Below are 17,192 nucleotides of genomic sequence, written 5' to 3'. Positions count from 1 at the left end.
TTCAAACAACCAGAGTTATCTACAAATTAAGTTGCCAGAAGCTAAATTTATTTTTCTTGTTATATATGGAGAAATATATTACTTGGAACAGTATAAAATCAGGGGTCTTATTTTGTTTTGTTTTTAACTATTAAAGTTTATTATTATTTAGGAGACATTAAAACAAACCATGGTCCACAGTTCTTGTGGAAGATGGGAGCACACTGTGAAGCAGAGTATTAAAGCATGCTCTGTGTGGAGTTTTTGTGGTAGGTCCTATCATCACATAAATTCAGTGGACATTAACAGAGCAGATAATTTCCCACATGGAAAAAGGGCTAAAACTGGTTTAAAAGGAATAAAGAGAAAGTAACTTATTTTGTTGACCTGCACTCTTTATGAATATTAAGTGATATAATGGTATTCCTGCCTCACTAGTAAGGGCCACAGGTCTTGGGCGTACTTCTGACTTAGGTTCCCTAAATCCTGCACTGCTCCCTCCAGTAGCACCAAGCAGCAGCTCAGATCTTGTTTAGAGGTTTTGGGGACTGACCCACAAACCCAGTGTGGCATTAGAAGTATTTGTGTTCCTTCTGCTTACTAGGGTCAATTCTTGATCCGTGGGAGAGACAGCACAGGATCAGCATGATGGCTGCTCAAGGTGTTGTCACTAAACTGAGGACACCTGAGTGACTCACTCACTGATAGGTCACTCCAGTGCTTTGATGAGATAGACTGGCTGGCACCTTGGAAAGCAAGCCTGTATTTTTGATTTGCCCCTTGCATGTGAGGTTTCAAAGGCATTTCTGGAAAAATCAGTCACTGCCTCAGAACAAGCCTTTTTATTTTTTTTTTTCAGGTGGAGAGATAAATTTATAAATTTCACAAAAAATTTGCTCAGGTTTCTGCTGAACATTCCAAAATTCTCTTGATGGCTCCAGAAGTGGCACTGATGTAAACAGCTGTTGCAGTAGGAGGTTTGTGCAATGCTCCCCACCTCAATTCGTGACCTTTGAGGATGAACTGTAAGGACTAGCGCTTTGGGAGAGGAGGAGGAGGAAGAAATATCAAATTGGGGTTTCTTACGCTGTCCTTGGGCTTAAGCAGTGTTGCTGATAAGCCAACTGTTATTTTTTAATACTGGATGGCTGGAGACCAAGGAGTAGTGATGACCTCAGTGATCTGGTGCGGTTTGTGGCTGCAGGGTCTGCGGGATGGTGGCAGCCTGCCAGCTCCCTGTACATCATTTGCAGTTTGCTGTTTCTGACCAGTGTTTGTTATTGTAAAAGAGTGACACTGCCTATAACTCATTCCTAAGTCTCACCTCGTGGGTGTTGGAAGAGCAGTGGGTACGTGCTCATGCACACAAAGGCGTCCCCACAGGCACGTGCCCACCTACGCTACCTGCAAAGGGCTTGTCACTGCCGTGGCTTTCCTGGGTGTGATTGACGATAATTAGGTTTCAGCTGCCTTCTGATGCAGAAATACATGGCTCCACAGCATGGCCAGCTCTGCCTCTGCAGCAGTGCCTCTGGAACGACATCGATTCCACACTTGTACATTTTTAAAAGGTCGTGCCAATAATTCCGCCTGAATTGGGTGAAGCGAAAGTAGTTTGCAGAGGTAATATGGTTCCTGCTCACTTCCAGAGTAAACAAAAGCCAGTGGTTTTTATTATTGGTTTTAGCATATTTTAATTGCATCTATTTGCCTTGCTCTCACATCGTATCAATGAATTCTTTGTGAAGTTGTAGGGCAAGTGACCTTCAACATTATATGACTCTTGGTTCTCTGCAGAGATATTTTATTTTTCTATTATGTAAGATGTGATGGAAGTGCTTACAATAATATGGTGCTCACATTAAAAATTAAAAGCATAAGATTAAAAATTACCTTTTTCCCTTAGTCCTGTCATATATCTGTCCATTTTAATAAGACAAACATATTTAGAGCTCTATGACTGTGGTATTAAATGTACTTACTTTTTGTAAAATATCATTGTAGTTGCACAAACAGCCTTCCCTGGCATGACTGGGAACACATTGTACCCAACAATTTGTTTGACTAACAGGCTATATAATGCAATGAGTGAACTTATTAGAATACATAGCTACTGCAGCCCAAGTGCCCTAGAAAGATGACAGAAAGCTATGGATGCTATGGCACAAATTATTTTAATAGCTGCGCTCCAATTAGTGACTTTGCATTCTGTCTGGTTTACAGGACTTAAAACCTGGGCTAAACTCAAGAAGGAGAAAGAGAAGATTTTGTGCACAGAGCCTTCCTATCTTCTTATGGTGTTTTTTTATTCCTATACTTGCTTTGTTTTAAATTATTTTACTCTGTCAATCATATGTACATCAAGAGAGATCTTAGATTTTCTACCAGCACAGCTTTGTGCCTCTAGATGGATCCACTGAAGGACGGACTTGAATGTTCCCACCCTACAGTTTAGGTTTTACCAGGGAGATGTCCTCTGTATGAGAGTACATGGCAAAAGATTTCCCCCCAACTCATCTTTAGCATTAATGGTGACATATGTAGAGGTGGAAAATTAATACTATGTTCCCATGTGCATCTACTCAGTCCTACTACAGTTGTCATAATTCACTCCACAATTGATTGTTAATTTACTTTAGTACACGTCTGGACCTAATAAATAGTGAGAAAGCAAGTATGTGATAGGCTATCCAGCCTTCTTCATATAGATGAAGAAATACTACAGAGCTGAAATCCACTTGTGCTCCCTGAACACAATGCTGTATTCTGTTTTTCTATTCATTGTGTTGGAAATTTGTCAGCCAAATGGGACACTTGGTAAGATGTTTTCCTTTTAAAGTGCTTAATGGTAGTAGGTATTACATTGATCCAAAATCTAGTCTAATATTTCATATAGTGGGATCTGGAATTGTGTAGTTAGCTGCATAGAAGTTAAGTGGTCTTGAGTTCTTCTTTTTATTTTAGACTGAATTTTGACAACCTGATATTCAGCCTACGTTATATATGGAATAAAATCAGTGGGCAGTTTGGCCACCAAATTCCAAGGTCACATTGTATTTTCATACTGTGTAACCACTGTAAAGTGGACATGGAAAGCAGGAAAACACAGAGACAAACTTTTATCTTCTTTCTCTCTTTCCCTAAGTGGATGGGCTGTGGCAGTGGGAATTAAATAGCTGCAGTAGGATACACCCAATGGCTCTCAGGCTGGTAACATGTTTTTTGACAAGTGGGACATTGACAGAATGAGATCCATGCAGATATGCAGTGATTCTTCCCTAAAATATTCCCTGGCAGTCACTAATTTTCAGGTCAAGTGCTTCTTAAGCAGAAGCGATGACTCTATATTTAGTACCACTGATGGATTTTTCTTCCCTGGAAGGATAAAGTGAACTCAGTTACTCAGTATGATGGGTAGGAAACTTTGGAAACAGCTCAGAGTGTGAACATTCATGATCAGTCTTATGAGCTCTTGAATGTTGGAGGTCTGAGTCAAACAAGGCTGATACTAGGTTTGGTTTGGCCACAGCCATACACCAGTCAGAAAAATTTGTGTTTAAGGGCCAAGAGCCAGATGGGTACCAACATGCCCAGTCAATAACAACACGTCTCTGAGAGAAATTTGAAAATGGTGAGGTGCATTTTTCAGACTTTGGAATACGTCTTCTCTGAATTGTGATCTGATGAACATCTGCCTTGTATATGAACCTGGTTTGACACCAGGTTGGCATTTCTGCTACTGCTTAAATAAGGGTTAGCCCTGATTTCTTCAGCCTCGTAGTGCTGTTTAGGAAAAGTACCATTTTCCCTAGAACCGTTTAAAGCAGTAAAACTGAAATACTCTGCTAAATGCTGAGTTAGAGGACAATGGCACAAGATGATGACTTGTAAAATCAGTAAAGCCTTGCAAGGCACCCATAAAACACCCTCCACAGAACAAGTTCCTTGAGAGTGTAGAGAGTCACAGGAACCCCCCTGAATCATGAAATGTTTTTAAAATGCTTTTTGTTACCCCATGTGATCATGTCCCACCTACAAGCCCAGGATGGACAGTGTAAAGCTCAGACAATGCACCCACAGCCCTGAACACATATTGATTTGTGCTGCTGCAGCTCAGTGCTCATAGCCCAGGCTTTTCCCTGCCCCTTTGTGTTACATCCAGGTACTGGGTTTCCTCTGAGAATTGCATTTGTTGCAACAAAAGCTATCAATCTGTGACATTGTTTATAATGGGAAGAAAAAGTCAACATCAGAAATCTTTCCTGTGCCATATATTACCTTTGAGATTTATCACAGCTGGGATTTCTCTGAGGGTTGACTGTAAGAGGACAGAATAAGCTGCGGTTTTGTTTGTTTGTTTATTTGGTTTATTTTAATTTGTTTGTTTTTATTTGTTTGTTGATTCTCTGTGTATGAAAAGGCTCTATAAATAATAATCACCAGTGCAGGCCAGTACAATAATTAAAGACCCTTAATAGGCTTGCTATAACCATCTTTTGAAGTGGTGTTTTCCTCCCTGGTTAATAGAGGGGCACTAGTGCTGCTGGAAGAAAGAAGTCAGAAGTTTAGTGCACGTTGGTTGTGTACTTAGTGAACTTCTGCTGCAGAGAAATGTCAAGGTCAGAACATGATTGAAGAACCTTCTTCCTCTCTTGAAGTCACTGTTCCTCTATGATATTGTTTTCCACTGTAGAAGGTTCTCTTAAAAATGAGGTTGAGATCCCTAAAGAAATTGCTTCAATCAGCAACAGTGCTTAATGACTGTTAATGGGAAGTGAAGATAGGATAGTAAGTGTTACTTTGATTAATAAGAGAACTGCAGAGAATTTAAATTGTGCCACTGATGGATTATTTTCTTCAAGCTTGATAAGCGCTTCTCATTTGTTCTTAAATTTGGTCAATACTGTTAAAGACAGCAAAATGAAGTATAATTAATTCTATTACTGCTACTCAGACCCAGAGTTACTGGGAAACAGATTGTGATGCAGACAACAATGTTAGGTAACACTTTTGACAGGTTTATCATATGAGGACCTGTCAGCCCTCAAAAGTAAAGAACATTTTCACCTCCATGGCTGGAAACTGCCCAGCACCAGCTGCTTTTCTTAGTATGTGTCAGTCTATCTGACTCAGCTGCAGAAATGTTTGCAGGAAAGAAAGCAGATGATTCTGAAGTATGCAGACAAAGCAAACAGCTCCAGCTACTCCCTCACCTGATATATGGGGATAATATTGTTGGATTTTGGGGGTATCACTACAGGTACTGAGTTTGCAGTTGTAGCACTTACAGAAGTAGCTGGGATTTTTTGAGTTTGGTACTGCAGTATTGAGCCCTGTGAAAATTTAAGATATTAGAAGACTTCAGAGGGAGTGGTGAGATGAGTTTTTTCCACTCCAGGATAATATAACATTTTATTTGCAGACCCTGTGTTTTTTGAAATTAACCCCTCCATACACTATTAGGATCCAGACATTACCCCAATACCATTTTCCCAAAAATACTTTTTGTTCCATAATCATGTGTGTTTCTTACCAGTCTTGAAGTCCAGCATGTATATACACTATGGATTCATATGGCTTGTTTAATAAATAATGACATTGTAGCAGCACCTGAACACTACATCTAGCCCCTAGTTATGTCAGAGATTGGCAAACACTGCAGTCTTGCCTCAGAGCAGCTCTCAGCCATGTGCTGAAGGGAAGCTTTCCTTCCCTTGGAGCAGCAAGTCTCTGAGATCTGCAGAGGTCTCTCTCTGGTCACGTGCGTTTGTGCATCTCTTAGCACAGTGGGATGTGATCCTACCGAGGCTGGAAAAGGTTGATTGTAGCTCTTTTAATGAGAAGGTGGCACGGAATTTGTGCTGGTGTTCATTTAAGTTATCATTATGCAGGATACCTATTTGCATGATACAATAAGCAGGGAAAATATACTGAGAAAGGTAGTTTATTCAGAGACCTTTGTGTCACTTCTGAAATCAGATTTTAGCAAAAGGTGATCAGCAACTCATCCATTCCGCCGTCGCAGAAGAAATCCAGGCTAAGTGCAAGGGAATAGGGAAAATGTTCCCTGCTTTCATTAGCAGTAGCTGCAATTACCACTTAATTTAACAGACTCTGCCTACTTCAAAGTCCATGCTTCTCCAATCCTGACTGCAGAAAGTCATTGTGTGAGTTATTTCAAATTAATTTGAAACCAGAGTGTGTTGGCTAATAGTATAGTTATAAAATCAGTGAAGGTCTAATTCTGTTATTAAAAATGTAAAGCTTATGTATTATGAATAAAGAGTTCATTCTCTTCCAAGGATATTCCATAAACATAATTTCTAAAAGTATTGCAAACACAGAAAATGTATTTCAGGCATGAATTTAGGGGCAATGGTCTGTACTCTGGAGTGAAAAAATACATTAAAAGCCTAGGGTGGAAGGTCATGTTTAAAACTTAGAAGCAGAGAACAAAAACCAGTGACAATTCCTTTGCCTCTGAAAGCCCCTGTTTATAGCTCTGCTGACATTTTATGCAGCAAAGGGAGCAACTGGAACATCTTTCATACACTTGACTTGTTTGCAAATGCTTGAGGGTGGCTTATAGGGAATGTGGTAGCCTGCCTGAATCATTCTTTCATTGATACTTTTTTTGCAGATAACCAGGCTAAACACTGACCCTAATTACCAGGCACCCTTTATTTCTACAGGGAACAGTGTCAAGGGTGTCATAATCCTGGTGAGTAAAGGGATGGCACCCAGCTTATAAAAAATAGCTGTGTCAGAGTGCTGATGGTCTTTGTTCTCAAGGCAGCTGCAGAGTGGTGTGTGTGTATCCAGGACACACAATGCATTACATAGGTTTTAAGGAGAACACAATTAGCTCCAACCAGAAGCCTTGTGCATCATTCCTCTTTTTACAGAGGACCATTTGTCTAGATGGGCCAGCAAGTTTTTGAAAGATAACAGCTGGCATCGTATATTGCATCTAATGCACCAAAGACAAAGAGAGTTTAAATTTTGTGTATAATTTGTTGAACTAACCAGTGATTTGAGGCCAAATAAACCTTTCTCCTTTCCAAATTTTTCTGTTATTCCATTTTAGTATCTGTCATCTTGATACAAATCCCCACATATGCCTGTAAGTGTGTGTATTTGTTTGTTGCCACTGTTTTGTTTTACAGCACAATGGAAATGATGCTGGATAACTTGTCTGCAAAGTTGCTTCATGATGGAAGAAAGGTATGTCTTATATTCCCCTTTACAACAACTGTCCTCCAGAATTAAGGGAGGATATTTGAAGGATTGTGGTGCTGTGAATGTACTTTTCTGAAGGTACTTTAATAGTGTCTGGTTTGTCATAAGCTAAGCTAAGGCTTTGATAATGAAAGAGAGCCTCACATGTAGAGAGGGCCCTGATTAAGAGAGGAGTACTGTTTGTTACAGTTATGTGGGTACTTGACTATCATATAAGTTTATTAAATCATATAAAATTTCAATTTACACCACAGTATTCTATGAAATATGGAGCACACAAAGCTAATAAGTATGCTATTTTCTTTCATATATGAATTGTGTTGTTGCTTGTGTTAAAGCTGCCATTTTCAGAAGCAAGATTATTTATGCTAGAGTAGTAATTTCCTGTCTCATAGTTAAATTTTGTGGAAGTTAATTACAGATTGAAATAAAATGAATGTGGTATAAAAGCTAGTAAAATGCCAATATGGTGTTATATATTGTTGGGATGGAGAGGATGTATGCATGTCTTTATATAGTACAGATGTTTGTACTCATATTTGAGTCTCTGTTCATTGTGAACATAATTTTTTGGAAATGGAATGACACTGTCCTGATACAGTGTGTCTGGGCTTTGTTCTGTTGCAGGGAGGTGAAGTTACTTGTTTTTAGGCCTTGTTTTCCATCATCCTTCTAATTTGCATAATGGATTATAGTGAATTCCATAATGTTTGCAAAGTCAAGATGCAAAGTCAGCAAAGTTCTTTTTCCCCATTGGTATCAAATCATAGTATTTGTACTTTTCTAAGTGTTTTCAGTTAAATGAGGTTGGTGCTATACCAGTTTATTTTCTGTTGTTTGACCCTACCTGTTCTTTAGCAGATCATAGCTTATTTCTTTGTAGCATATCAGAAAACACTTAGGGCATTCCTGAAGCTTGTGGTACTGTAGCTGTACTACAAATTGCTCAGTGGGCTATTAATTTTGGTGGAATTGTTGTTCTAGACTTTGCATCTTGAGGAATAAAATATCTTTATTTCTTCTTTGTCAGGTGACCAATCTGAGTTTCAACTTCTCCTGCCTGCCCCTTCCTGGCTTCTATTGTCATTGTGCTTTACCATCATACACAAGGCTTGGCAGGAATGCCCCATTAATGAGTGGTACTGTCCTGCAAATTCATAGTCAAGAACTAGGAAAGGAGTAAAGCATCCTCTTTAGACTAACAATTAGTCAAAATAAACAGAGAGGGTGAAGGTTTAATGAAAGGAGTGTTTGGAAATACTGTTTTAAGGTTGGGGAAGGACTGGACTTGAGTGGAGAAAGGGATTGTCAGCAGTCTTGGACATGATTTTTTACTTCAGTTGCTTTCAGCGCAGTTCTGGCATCTCTTGGGTTGAAGCTCTGGCCCCACATGGGATCACAGAGAAGAAAAAACCAAGAAGAAAAGATGGTAAAAAATTTCAAGAGCAGTTGGGTTGTTTTGCTGTCACACTGTATGAATTCAGCAGGTGGGAGAAACTACAGAGCAGCAGAAGTTTCTCTCCCTCTCCTGTTGTCCCATGTGTGCAGCCCTCTCCTCCTGGTCCTTTCTTTTGCCATGTTCTGGTGGCACCATCGCTTACTTGTAGGGAAACTGGGACTTTGTGTCAGAGCTCCTCAGGATTTTACAGCCCCCTAAGCCCCGCAGACATGCAGAGTATAAATTATCATTATGATCAGGGAAACAGAAATCCCTGTCGTTTGGATGTTGCACAGTCACTCTTGGTTGGAAAGATCATTTTATTGCTGCTTTATTGCCCATCCTGCCCTTAGCTTTGTGTCATCAGGCACACTGTAAGACACTCCAACCTTCCTTTTAAACCAATGAGGGTGCAGTGGAACAGCTCAGGACACATCACACAGTTTCCAAAGGGCTTTAGCCTGTCGTTTATGGCTTGTGCTTCATAAAGAATATCTCTTTTTGTGTAGCCTGGCCACCATTTTGGAGCAGGCTTGAGAATGTTATCACGATTGGCTTGCTAGGTGAAAGGCTTTTCTATTTAGCTTTTAATAGAGCAAAAGTGACTCTAAATTTGTTAATATTCTTTAGGTTATATAGGACAAATTACAGATAAGTGAATAAGTAATGAAATTTGTAATGAGAATTTCTCAAGTATGAAATGTTGGCGCAAATTAATTGCGGGATTTTACAGCTATTATAGTTTATATCATAAATGCAAAAATGACTAGGGCTTTTTAATTACAGCAGGAATACACTAAATTTTTATGGAGTGCCATTTTGTTAAAGAGGTACTTTAAGCATTAAGAGCAAATGCCATCCGTAACAGTGAGCCCAGATATCTGTGCCACATCAAATAAATATGTTATTGCTATAAAATTGTTCCTCAGATACTGTACCTGACACAAAGACTAATGAGAAGTCTCTTTGCACAGCTTCAGTTTACCATGCCTTTTTCTGCTGGTCATTCTTTTTCTTAATTACTGCATGTTTGCAAAGGGTCAGAGCAAATCCCTTGGAAAAATATACAGGACTTTTTAAGTTACCCTTCAAAGCAGCACTGTGAATAGCAAAATGTTGGTGTCTCAGTAGAAGTTAATATTATTGTGGAGGGGAGGAGGGAGGATGGCTGGATGCTAATTCTTATTAAATATTTGATGTGCAGAGAAATCTAATACAGTGGAAACTCAAAGAAATCTCATTACTTGGTGGAATACATTGCATACTAAGATAGAGATGACTCAGACTCGAAAACTAGCAGGCAGATTTAGAAAGGAAGCACATCTGAAGCAATGTCCTGCTGTTCTTTTCCATTTAAATAAGAATCTACATATTGTCTGCTACCTTGCTTATCTGGACCATTCTCAGAGCCAAGAATATGTTTTTAAAATGTCTTTGCATGCTATATTCCTCCCTGGTGATGTTTTAAGCTTTCCCCTTCCTCTTTTCACTCTGCTGCTCTCATAGCTGGCTGGCTGGACAGCAGTAGGTGCCACAGATACTCCTCTGCTTGCACATAGCTCCAGGGGTCCCCCTGAGCCTCTCCTTCCCCAGCCAATAAATATGTTCCACTCTGAGGCTGATGGTTTTGCTTAAGCACGTGAGACTGCAAACTCACATCCTTTTTTTCAGTGCCTCTTCAAACACACACCGTGTCACAGACTGCTTCCCCAGTTAAGGTCTCTAATCCATCACTCACAATTCCTTAAGGGGATTAATTAATTTTAAAAATGGTTGTGTTTCTAGGTATGCTAAACGTCCTCCCTCAAGGACAAATGCTCATCTCTTCATTTGCACATCTCTCTTGATTTGTCTTATTGGAGTGGCTGGTATTATTCCTGGTATTATATGATACCAAACCCATGCTTGGGAGGAATTGTAAATGAACTGATCATCAGAGAGCTCACTCATAATTAGCTGGTACCCTTTTCCTGAAGGTGAGGCTCGCTGGAGTGGATGTGGCATGCAAATATGCTGCTGTCACATTCAGGGGTGGGAACGAAAGTTTGAGAAAACATGCTCCAACAAGGCACTGAGTTGGCACTTAGGAGTACTGGATTTCACCTTTCACTCTGGCACTGGCTGGACTAATGTGCCATTTTTGACCTCACAACTCGTTTCATTATCTGCAGGTTTTTAATGCGATTTGCTTCGTCATCTGCATCCCAAAACTGTGATAGAAACACTGACATAATGGCTGGCTGTCACTGTGATTCTGTCCCTGAGACATGTTCAGAAGGAAGTTTTCTCCCATGCCTGGATCACCACACCACCTTAGTGCTTGTTGGTTGCATGCTGGCAGCTCCTAGCTGCAGCTGGAAAACATTTCCTTTGCCAGATCAAGGCTTTGACCTGAGTTTTTTACTCATCCTTCTGTCTTCTAGGCTGAGAAATCCATCACCAAGAAAGTACAAACAAGTCCCACTTTTGCATTTGAATGCTTCAGCACTCCCAGTGGGATGGGAAGCTGAGATAAATTTATACAAGTTTAACTTGGTGAAAATAGGGCAAGAAAATCGACCCTAGGAAAGAGATGAACATCTATATCCTAAGCCTCACAGAATTACAGGGTTCTCTGCATGGTCACTTTTGACAGAGAGGAGTATTCCTATGCCTCTAGGATTGCTAGCACACCCAGTCACCCAGATGTTCATCAGCTGTCTGCTGGTGCTCTGGCCTGACCAGTTTGGTCAGCCAAACTGGAGCTGCACAGCCAGTGTTTGTCCCAGCTGATCCTTGTCCTATCCCCCATTTCTGTGAATTGTGCAGGAGCTACAGTCTCTGTTAAATCCCCATCCTGTTTCCACCACGTGGATTGGATAACTGCTGCCCGTTCCGTTTCTCCTGCCTTATCAATCTCATTCCTGCATTCTTCTTTCAAGGCTTCGTGACAAACTCCTAGACTTGCTTGTTTTGTGCTTGTGTAAACAACTCAAGTTTATTTAATTCTCACCCCTAAAGTTATTTTTTTGTAAGGTTTTTTTCATCGATATGTCATTGTTTCCCTAACTGAATTTCCTGTAACAATCATCCCTCACCTTCTCTCTTTGTTCCTGGTTCCTTAATTGCAAAACAAAAACAAAAACAAAAACAAACAACAACAACAAAAACTGAAAAGAAAAAGAAAAAAAAAGAGAAAACAAAATCACATAAATCATATCAAGCATTGATTATCTCCCAACAGAGTGTAAAGAAGGGCTGGGGTGTGAAGAACAGCTGAAGTTGCTGGAGGGGTGACCAGTGCCTCTGACTGAACGTGGTCTGGGCTGCCCACACTGGGAAGCCTGACAGGTTGTACCTGCTTCAAATAAGTCCTATGAAACATCTCTCCTCTGCTCCTTTCTGCAGTGTGAGACATGTGACATGACAATATAATAAGATCCTGCAACAACAGGGCTAGGATTAATCTAGCTCAATAAGATAAAGAAGCTAAGCAATAGGAGAACAACTAAACGAAAGCCACACCAAGATTACATTTGTGTTTGCACTTACCATTGCTGGAAAAATGTACCTCATCAGACAACTCCTGAAGGATCTTGCTCCTCTCCATATGGGTACAAGAAAAAAAATTCATGTTCTTGCAAATTACATTAAAATAGGAATAAGAGATGTTTGCTGAAACGCTCTCTTTGTAAATGAAGGGCTTTATGTTTACACAAAAACCACTCTTGGAAAAAGTAATTTTGCTAATGAGATATTCCAGTATCTCATGGGGAGATTTTCATTGCTAAGGCACTGTTTCAGATCCAGCACAGAGCTGCAATAAAATGCAATAGCAGCTATCTCAGAGGAGTTACTGGCTGAGCTAGCTCTCCACTAGCAGCCTGTGCAGCACACCCACCGCATAAGGTGACAGGGATGCACGGTGTCAAAATCACCAGTGGTGCTGCATGAGCAACTCAAGCTATGAGAAGTGAGACCTCAGTGCTCACCCACAGAAATCAGCTGCTATTGCTGAAAGACCAGGGTGTTGTGCACCTATCTCTGCTTTTGTATCTGAAGCAGCTACCAGACTTGCTGCTAATGAGGGAGCTGACCCCTCCCTGAGGCCTCTAATTGCCAATGGATTTTCCTCAGGAGTTGTGGGATCACCCAGCTACTTAAAACAGACTAGATGGCATTCCATGTACCACAGCCATCAGAGCTGCAGCGGGTGGCTCTCCTGACTTGCAGATGTGTTGTGATGAATGTGAGAGGATTTTAGGACAGCAATCCCAATCTCAAACGCACTTGGTTTCCTTGCTTTGGCTACCTTTGCTAACACAAGTCCTTGAAACTTTAACCAGAGTTTTTTGGTCAGACTGATCCCTTTCCTGGCCAAACTTGGGTGGCCACATCAGAGGAGTTAAGGACCAAGTAGGTTTGGCCATTTAGCAGTTGAATGCCAGGACAGGCTTCCAGTGTATGGAGAAGAGAAACATTTGTTCTGCTGCTGCCTTGCTGAGCTGTTCTGTGGAGAACCCTCTCAACAGCTGCTGGTGTCTTTCATAGGTACCAATTAAATTTTTATATGATGTTTTATAACCATAAATATACTCTACAGACTTGCACATAATTCCTCTGCTACTTTAACTGCTTTTCAAAGCCCTTTTCAGCGGGCTTATCTTTGTTTTGCTTGTGCTGATTAAAAGGCAAGATATATTTTTAATAGGGTAAGTAGTACCAGAGAGCACACTTCACATAAAAGAAAGAGAAATGCAGTCAAACCTTTGTTATCCAAGTTGAGTCAAAGACATTGAATTAATTCAGCTAACCGAGGTTTCAAATAATTAATGGGATTTTCAGGCTACTGAATACATCAGGGACTCTGAGTTTGTTCTGGGCAAACAAGATTTTTGGTCAAATCTCTGGTTGCAGGTAAGAAAACAGCAAGTGAGAAGATCCTCAGCAAAACATTAGAAGGCTAAAAATCAGAATTTGAAATGAAAGACTTCTCTAGAAGTGTTTCTGAGACTCAATGGGCCAAAAATAGATTGAAAGCAGTCAAAAAAGAGCAGTGCCATCCATCTGGGCAGACCTCATCCTGAATCTACCAGCATGACGAAATAGTTCCACAGAGATGCTGGTTTCTTGTAAAGACTGTTCCACTTTTTTTCTTTCCTTTTATTTTTTTCCCTCTGTGCAGCTTATTCCTCTCCCTGGACTGTTTTTTTCCCCACAAATAACCCTTAATTGTTTGTTTTCCCTGCAAACAGTGAAGAGAGCCATATTGCACCATAAAAGTAATGTCATGTGGATTCCCATCTCATCAACTCTCCATGACTTCTGAGTCATGCCTGGATAGTTTTCAAGTGTGACTACAAAATTAGAAGACATTTCACACAAGTCCTGATGATTTATTGGAAAGAGGGTGCATTTTTCCATATGAAATAGGCAATCTGTGATTAAGGGGTTTTACGGGGACCTCCACACATTGGAGATTGGAGGCTAGAGATTGGAGGAGATCTGGAGCTGATGATGATTGCCAAGGAGGACACAGACCTGGTGCATTGTTTTGGGAAGGGTATGGGATCACCTTTTGCCAGTCCATCAGTGGAGGGTGGTCACAACAACTTACCAAGAAACTGCAGTGGCCTGGAAAAGCAAAGATGATTGTGCCAGTAGGAGCAGCTGATGTGTAGAGATGAGCTGTATCAGGGTAAGGAAATCATTGGTTCCAAAATGATAAAGTGGTCTTTAATTGTCCACATCTCAATGCCTAGGGGAGTACTGCCAGGGAAACTAGAACAGACGGAAATGCTGCTGACATTATAATAATGTGCTGCATGTGAAACCACTGCAGAAATAGTTAAGTGATGCCTTTGCCAAGGCCACAGAGTGAAATGTTACTACACCATGGGGTGGATTAAAATATGCATTTTCTCCTAATTGAGCACAGCGGACTCAGCTGGAGGTCCTGTCAGGAGAAGAGGAATAATTTGTCACAGCAAGAAATGTATAACTTGACAGAGCATCTATTAGACAGTACAGTAAAAAATAAAGTAGGACTTGTGCAGCTTTTCTTTATGCTCCAAACTCTTTGGCATAGGCACCCACATGCTGTAAATACATTTAGACTTGTTGGCAATGGACCAGGCTGGTTGTACCAGGCTTGCTAAGCTCATGGCTATGATGACATGATGACAAGAAGGTTAAAATCTTTCTGGTTAGATTGGGTGATACTCAGAAGCCCAAACTTTAGTTTTGGTCACTGTATTGCAGCACTTTACAGAATCCCAAGCCAAATCTAGGGGTCATCTCCCAGGACTGTATGCCAGAGAAGCAACCTGTCACATCCATCCATGAGGCTGTGTGGCAGCTAAAACCAAGTAACTTCTATTCAGGCACATGCTCTTTATCTCCCTGAAAGGAAGAGCTCTGACTGACAGGGTAATTCATCATTTACCTGATACACAAGAAGTCGCCTGAAGGAGCAGAGCCACACACATTATTTTCACACTGGGGAAGCGTATGCCCTATATGACATCCAATGTTTTTAAAAGTTTCTGTAACCCCACAAAAGAAATTACGGGTTCTCTAGGGAGATATTATTGGGAATATTTGTCTCATACCATAGCATGTTGTAGTGACACAATGGGCAGCCATTTCCAGCACACATGTAGCAGTGGTAGGAGGAGCAAATGGACTGGGAAAACCCCAGTGACACTGAGAGATAGGAGTGGAGAGATCGAAGGGCTGGTAAAGGACTGCAAAGGATCCTCATGCCTTACATGAGTAGTGGAGGTCAGTGCTGCCCATATTATTTGCTTTTCAGTGGGATCACAGGGCTGCTCTCAGCTCTGACATATTGCCTGAGCTGTGCTGTCTCTTTCTGTTTGCATGATATTTGTTCTGCAAAGGCCAAATACCTCCCATTAAGACTATATTACTTGAAACCCCATCCAACCTGGCCTTGAACATTTCCAGGAATGAGACATCCACAGATTCTCTGGGCAACCTACTCCAGTGCCTTACCACCCTCGCAGTAAAGCATTTCTTTCTAATATCTAATCTAAATCTACCCTCTTTCACCTTAATGCCATTACCCTTTTCCTATCATTACATGCCTTTACTGAGATAATCCATTTATACATTTCTTCACCTTTCTTTACTTGTGTTTTGCTCCTCACCCACTTCTGCCATTATGGACTATATATAAAAGCTTATGCAGTTCCTGTAGTCAAAATTAGTTTGGTATGGTCAGACGGTTCATGGTGCTGTTGACATCTGGATAAGTAAATGCCCAGACTGGTGATGTGGAGCTAAGCACTTCCTCACATGCCATGCAAAGTAAAACAGATATGCTTAACTCATTTGCAGTGACATGGGACCGGGTAGGCTCATAGACTGCACAGATCTTTCTAGCATAAGCCAGCTGCAGTCTGTCTTGGAAATGGATATGCTACCTTTTGCTGAGCAGATCTTGGTAAAAATTGAGTTACATTGGGATTGCTGAAATAGAGGGCCAGTGAAAAACACCCCAACAGCAATAGTTGTATTTGTTTGTCCATACATTCTTTTATTTTGATGCTGATTTTTATTTTTATTACTCTGTGTTTCTCTGGAAGGATCTCCCACAGAGAGTCTTACCCATCTATACTTCTGTCTTGCACTTTTTGACATTAAATAAGTTTTTCTTTGCTGATCAGCTCTTTCTTTTGGTGTCTTTTCTAATCCCTTTTTGTAAGGGAGTATTTGTCTTACTCCATAGTGATTTTTCCCCTCTGCTGTGTGTACTAAGGGTGGGATGGGGTTGCAAATTCATTGGAATCTTTTCTACCTTTGAGGCCAAATCCTTGCTACTCTCAGATTCTAGAGGTTTTATGATTTCACCTTCTGTCTTGATGGACATTTTGTATTCAAAATCATAGGTCATGTGTCTAGGCCTGTTTTTGTCTTTCTACTTATTTAAGATTTAATCAACTCATGGCCATTTAGACCAAACTTCTGTGCTACAAGTAGCTTGAAGTGTTTTGGTACTAATCAAAACTGTAGGTGATGTGATGTGATGTTGCTCTAGAGCATGGGACTACTTGCAGTAGAAATGTGTTCCTTTCATGCAGGGATAGTTTGTCCTGCATTTGGAAGCATTGCTTACTGCATGGTGATTTTGAAATTCTTCTAATGATGTGTTTCCTTAGTTTCTGGGAGTAAGGTGTTGATCTCCAGCCATGACAAAATCCGGCCATTAAAGTGAGTGGCAGGCACTATTTTAATTCCCATAGATTGTCTTTTTCAGGCTTTCCAAAAGTGATTTTTGGCTTAGCCTGTTTCTGGGTTTTACTGAAGCAATCAATTCTTATTTCTTTTCAGTCTACTTCATCAATTAATGAGCATTGCTACCTCAGTGCCGTTTACCTTTTCTTCTTTTTAAATAATGCATATCTTTGAATGCCTGTGTTTGAGGCAAGATTACTATTCCAATGTATTTCTATTGTTCTTGTAATATCCTTTTCTTTTGTTCTGCACCAGAGATTCTCATTCCTATATGTATCTGGTCTTAATGCACAGCATTTCT

The 17,192-nt window shown here is 40.5% G+C and overlaps 1 long non-coding RNA gene across 1 annotated transcript in view; it reads right to left on the bottom strand.

Annotated features, from left to right (window-relative positions):
* Positions 1-12,526, bottom strand: part of LOC117003402 — a 25,518-nt gene extending 12,992 nt beyond the window's left edge. Inside the window, exon 1 of the long non-coding RNA XR_004419508.1 lies at positions 12,188-12,526. This is a non-coding gene — a long non-coding RNA (uncharacterized LOC117003402). The remainder of the gene's footprint in view (positions 1-12,187) is intronic.
* Positions 12,527-17,192: the final 4,666 nt, after the last annotated feature.

The sequence above is a fragment of the Catharus ustulatus genome, chromosome 1, assembly GCF_009819885.2.
Source record: "Catharus ustulatus isolate bCatUst1 chromosome 1, bCatUst1.pri.v2, whole genome shotgun sequence".
Lineage (NCBI taxonomy): Eukaryota > Metazoa > Chordata > Aves > Passeriformes > Turdidae > Catharus > Catharus ustulatus.
The sequence above is the reverse complement of the archived record's forward strand: the minus strand, read 5'-3'. Positions and strand labels throughout refer to the sequence as shown.